The sequence below is a fragment of the Sceloporus occidentalis genome, unplaced genomic scaffold (assembly GCF_023333645.1).
Source record: "Sceloporus occidentalis isolate IW3139 unplaced genomic scaffold, rSceOcc1.0.p SCAF_88, whole genome shotgun sequence".
Classification (NCBI taxonomy): Eukaryota; Metazoa; Chordata; class Lepidosauria; order Squamata; family Phrynosomatidae; genus Sceloporus; species Sceloporus occidentalis.
This window is the reverse complement of record NW_028317068.1, coordinates 2,550,556-2,556,975: the sequence shown is the minus strand read 5'-3', so window position 1 is coordinate 2,556,975 and position 6,420 is coordinate 2,550,556. Positions and strand designations below refer to the sequence as shown.

General features: G+C 36.6%; 1 non-coding gene across 1 annotated transcript; it reads right to left on the bottom strand.

The window, feature by feature from the left end:
• Positions 1-5,707: 5,707 nt before the first annotated feature.
• Positions 5,708-5,837, bottom strand: LOC149284797 (small nucleolar RNA SNORA35). Its single transcript, XR_016277816.1, has one exon. It is a non-coding gene; the product is annotated as a small nucleolar RNA SNORA35 (small nucleolar RNA).
• Positions 5,838-6,420: the final 583 nt, after the last annotated feature.

The window sequence follows — 6,420 nt, the reverse complement described above, 5'->3', positions numbered from 1 at the left end:
ATCAAGGGGGGCACGCCCATAGATGTATCTATACACACATACATATGCTTTCTATATATGGATAGCAAAACTTGATTTTAAATCAGCTCTTACCAATCATACGCTAATAACTAAATCCCTCTCAGCCCACAAATGATATTTCCTTTAAGCAGGTGGTATGACTTTGGTATAGTAGGTTATAAAAAATTCAGCCAAGTGCTTTATTTTATATTAAAAACTACAAAGTGAGAATACATGGTTATTAATAAAAACAATGGCATATTGGAAAAGTACTTTTTTTTAAGATAGCATACCATATTGTGGTAGGAATGTGAAAAATGTGTGGAAACTATGAATCTCCAAAGGATATCAGGAACATTACCAGCATGCAATGTTTCAGACATCTGGAAGCTGGCCCGGTGAGTAATGGCTACAAGCCATCCTTTGTCTGTAGACAGTTTAGTGTATTTGTTCAGATAGCTAACAGCAATGTTAGCTAGGCAACCTGCTTGCAAATCAAAATATTATAAACTTACTTAACTCGGCTTACGTTTTAAGCCTGGTTATGTGGTTTAAAAAAAAAAGGAGCACAAATTCATAAAGTGGTTATTCTCTGAATCATATTTAGATTTGAGTGTTGTGTCTAGAGCTGGGGCTAAAGTTTTCGGTCAAAACTGAGAAATGGTGCAAAATAACGCTTTCAGCTCAGCAGGAATAAAGAACAAATAGGACAGACTCGACAAAAGGTGACAAGGTTAAAGATAGGGTATTATCATCACCATATCTAGGAACGTTTAATGGCCCATTGTGAAGATTCTATGTAGTGACTGATCAAAGACAACAATATATACCTGTCCTTGTGCAAACCTTGGCTTGTCATTATTTAAAAATTGAGTCAACTGGGCTCAAGCAGGGATGTCAAGCATAACATACTGGTAGCAATACTGGCAGTATCCTAATTGTGGGTGGTCCTATCTAATTTTATATGACTATATTGATAGCATGCAAGAGGTGTGATCTATAAAACTTAACTTTTAATAAATAAATGGATCTAAAATGGCCATTAGAAAATATAAAATAAAATGTAAATACCCAACCCCAATTTGTTATACCCTTAAAAAGGGAATCACAAGCCTTTTAGTCAGACACCCCCCCCCCCGGTTCCTTGTATCTAAGTGCCCTGTCGGCAGATACTAGATCACAATATAAAGTAAATTGATTTTAATTGGGCACTAACGCTAAACTAAAACTACACACCCAGCACGTGTTTCTCTAGTATACGTACTGGATGACAAATATATATAAAGTTATGTTATGTTAGGTGCTATCAGGAACCGGCCCATTTACCCAGTGTGTATAATGGCCACTCTGGACCAGGCAGTAGATAAAATAAATCAGACATTTTTTCTTTTATTTTTTAACTTTTAAATAAAATCAGATTAAGAGGTTTGTTGAAAAATCAGTTCCTATGGTTTTTAGACCCCTTTTTTAAACTTTGCATCTGACTCGCTTTTTTACATACGTAAGTTCCATTGTGTAGCACTTACTCCACTAAAAAAATCTAAAGAATTTTAAATATCTGTCCCAAAGTTACAACCTTCCGAGGAAAGGTTTTAAAAAGGTTTACATTTCCTAAAAATATTAGGGAAACAATGAATACTTCCTGATTTTGCTAACTGATTGTTGAAGGGCTGAATGGATTTTCTTTGTCAAGTTAAACATTTTTACATTTATTTCATAAAGAACAATAACATTGCAACGAATCTGTTATTTGAGTTGCAAATATATGAAGCTCAAAACCATACTAAATCTACAGTTGTGTATAACATCTATGTTACATGTGACCTTTGCCTTTCCTTAAATAGTTATCCATTTATCTTCCTTCCTACTGGCTCTTTTTGTATGGTGATCTTTGCTACATATTCTGAATTCCTCAGTGTGTCTTAACAATAATATTCTGGCCAAGTTCACATGACTTTTTTTTTCTCTTGCAATTATGACAATGTACTTTCTATAATGCACTTAATGGTTTGCCACTAGCAATGTTTAAGTTATATAAATACACCAATAATATTTTAGCTGGGGAATGTAAGCAAGGGCCAACCATGTTTCATAAGAAAAGACAGGCTTTTTCACATGAGAGAAATTTGCTCAGCTCAGCTTGTATAAAGGAAGCTAAACGAAAAAAAAAGGGGGGGGTCAAATCACATGGTACATTTCATAGCCATACAGTGAATGAAAAAATATTTGATCCTTTGCTGATTTTGTATGTTTGCCCACTGACAAAGACATGATCAGTCTATAGTTTTATTTGAACAGTTGAGAGACAGAATAAAAACAAAAAAATCCAGAATAACACATTTCAAATAAGTTATACATTGATTTGCATTTTACTGCAATTGAAATAAGTATTTCACCCCTTTGACTTAGTACTTGGTGGCAAAACCTTTGTTGGCAATCACAGAGGTCAGGCGTTTCTTGTAGTTGGCCACCAGGTTTGCACACATTTCAGGAGGAATTTTGTCCCACTCCTCTTTGCAGATCCTCTCCAAGTCATTAAGGTTTCGAGGCTGATGTTTGGCAACTCAAACCTTTAGTTCCCTACACAGATCTGGAGACTGGCTAGGCCACTCCAGAAGCTTAATGTGCTTCTTCTTAGCAGAAAAACACCCCCAAAGCATAATGCTTTCACCTCCATGTTTGACGGATGGAGATGGTGTTCTCCTGAGGTCATAGGCAGCATTCCTCCTCTTCCAAACACGGCGAGTTGAGTTGATGCCAAATCGCTCGATTTTGGTCTCATCTGAACACAACACTTTCACCCAGGTCTCCTCTGAATCATTCAGATGTTCATTGACAAACTTCAGGCAGGCCAGTACATGTGCTTTCTTGAGCAGGGGGATCTCTCGGGTGCTTCAGGATTTCAGTCCTTCGCGGTGTAGTGTGCTACCAATTGTTTTCTTGGTGACTATGGTCCCAGCTGCCTTGAGATCATGGACTCATTAAGAGAGTGCTCCTAATCTCAGCTCGTTACCTGTATAAAAGGCACCTGGGAGCCAGACATCTTGCTGATTGATCAAGAGGGGATCAAATACTTATTTCACTGAGTAAAATGCAAATCAATGTATAACTTATCCGATTTTTTTGTTTTTATTCTGACTCTCACTGTTCAAATAAACCTACCATTAAAATTATAGACTGGTCATGTCAGTGGGCAAATGTACAAAATCAGCAGGGGATCAAATAATTTTTTATCAATATATATATACTTAATAAAACCTTTGTAATTTGGTTTAAAAAGTAAAATATTTGTGTTAAAACCTAAGGATAATCTTAATGTTAGGAAGACAAAATATATTAATAAATTAATTTAGTTATACTAAAAGTACCCTTTTAGTGTTTGTTTTTGCTTGAGACTAACTCCATGGGTGTTGTAAAGGTAAGAATGTAAGCCTGTCATAATTACCGGTATGTAGCAAAAATTGTGTATTTGTCTATTCCTTATCATAAACAACTCATGCACGTAATATCGTTAGTGGCTTGACCACATGCCAGTAAATGTTTCATATCAAAATTGAATCAATACATACAGGACCAGATCTAGTTGACTGTAAACAGAGCATATCTGGAAGACAACGTAAATTTAGTGAAATGGAAAAGTACAATCAAAAAAATAATACTATTATAGGATTTGTTTTACATCAAGTAGGATTATAAGGTAATGCTCTTTAGCCTCCACTTTTTCAAGAGAATTTGGACTTTGCTTATCAATGGTCAGTCAACAGAGGTTCGATGAGCTGCCTAACCAGCCCAGAATCCTCAAACATTTAGTGGCCTCAATACATTATGGGATCTGATGCAAATACCTGGAAGCATCCCAGTATTGGTCTCCTTGACCTATCCCTTCCTATAAGCTGTTTAAAACTTTGTATGTAGTAATATGCATATGCAAATTAGCCTACCAGTTGGTAAGAAGTCAAAAAGTGACATCAGTGCCAATCGTTGACCTCATACATGCATGTGCAATGTGTATTTCATATATTTGAGTGTGAATGTAGGCATAGATCCTTCACACTTTGCAGAAGCTTCTGTTGCACCCCTCTCAGGTTCCAGAGCAACTACACATAAGGGTGATTTCTGTGGTGCCTGATGTACCTGGTATTATGACTGGTCCTGAAGGACATACATTGAGTCATTCTCTGCACATCTCTGTCTAGATTTCATAGAGTGTACTGGAAATGTTATAGAAATCTTTAAATTCAAAGTAAGATTACTTTTTGACTTCCATAATGACACACATGTATTTTAATTATTGTCAATGTTACTAATTTGTCCACAATTCTTTTTTTCTTTTTAGGGATATAGACTATTCTATTACAGAGAACATTAAGAGAAGTCCCTCTTGTGACTTTTATATACTGGTTTCCTGATTGTCTAGAATTGCAGTTGCTTGTGAAAAAGCAGTGTTGGCATGTTAAGAAGATGGGTGGCGCTCATTTGTGTAGTTCAGTTTTTCTAATTTATTTTATTGCTGTGTTTGGTAATTTCATGAGGTTGATGCTTTTCGTAAGATGCCAGGATTCATGATCAATTCTATATTACAACCAGCTCGCAATATATACAAAATACTTTTCAGTGTTCAAAATAGATCTGCCCCCGATTTGCCAGGAGTAGAAGTTGGGAGGTATGTAATGGTGGTTCAGGTTAAAGTATTTTGTGTTCTGCATGGGGGCAGCCATTTTAACTACCTTTTCATAGGATATCCATGACTGTTAAGGTATTTCTCCTCTATTAAGCTTCTCACTATTGCTGAGTGTTTCAGAAAGCATTTTGCTTGGCAAAGTGAGAAGAAGGAAAACAACTTCAGGATAGGAACTGATTTAACCCCTTCGTGACAAAGGCTGATTTTACTTTTTGTACCCTTCGTGACAATGGCTGTTTTATCGTTTCTGCGGTGTTTGTGTTTAGCTGTAATTTTCTCTTAACCCATTTACTAAACCCACACAAGTTATATATTGTTTTTTTCAGGACAAGAAGGGCTTTCTTCAGACACCAAAATTTTTTTCATATGATGTAATTTCCTATAATAAAAATAATAAAATATGACGAAAAATTGAAAAAAAAACACATTTTCTCACTTTTATTTGAAAAATCTTTTATTCATCATAAAAAACTACTGAAAAAACCTGCTAAATAGATTCTACTATTTGTCCCGAGTTTAGAAATACCCAATGTTTTTATGTTTTTTTGCTTTCTTCTACACGTTATGGGGCAATAAGTACAAGTAGAGTTTTGCTAATTCAAAACCATTTTTCTCTGAATCTGGTAATTCTGTCTCTATGTGGTATTTGGGGCATCTTTGAAGCCAGCAAATTAAATTTACCCCACCAAACCATATATTTTTGAAAACTAGACACCCCAGGGTATTTTAGATGCTGATAGTTTAACCCTTTCCATGCACTAATCCTACCACCAACCCTTGTCAAAGTTTGGGATAGTAATTGTTTTTGGTGTTTTTTTCACATACTTTGTACTTCAGGTGTGAAATTACAGCTCCTGGTATATGTCACTGTCCCACAACACCCCGATATGTGTTCAGCAACATCTCCTGAGTACATTGATACCCCACATGCATGGGTTTGTCAGATTGTTTGGGGGCAAAAGGGCCACATTTGGAACATGAGCAATTCAAATTCAGTAGGAATTTTACATCTGGGTAAAGAAAAATGCTTGTACCCAACTATCAGTAGGGACAGGTTACAAGAAAGCCTGGCCTATCTCCAAGAAGGGATTTGATCTAGCACCTTAAGTGGTCCCTCATGCCACGGAATGGACACAGGGGTCACTTGACAGTGCAAATAAAAACGCTTAAAAATGGTGGAGCAAATAAAAGCTAAAAAACAGTAAATGTAACAAAAAATAAAAAAAAAATACAAAAATGGAGCAGGAACAAAAAAAAAATAAAAAATGGGAAACTGTGTGATACAGCTTGAAGCAGTCACCGACACAGAGTGCAGGTTTTCCAGGGCAATCTGGACAGTAAAATGTGGTGTCCTTTCTTTGCCCCCTGCTGTAGCATACCCTGCATCTCTTTTGGGGATTCTGCTTCTTTGCTGTAGGGGGGATTTTAAAAATAAAATGGGTAGCCCCAATTCTGTTGGTTCCCATCACTACTTGGGGACCAGGTGCATCACGGTACAAGATACCTGAAATTACTTCGAGCTGAAACTGCAAAAAAGACAGCTTCAGCCCAGTGTCTGCTTTTTTGTGCAGCAAAAAAGCGTTATAGGTTGCAATTTGCATTAGATAAATTGCAACCTTCTTGTACCAGGCCTTTGTCTTCCTCATAATGAGGTAGGGCTGTAGGAGTTGATCTGACAGATCAACTCCACCCATGTGCTTGTTATAGGCCCTGATGCACACTGGCTTTGTAGTGACCCC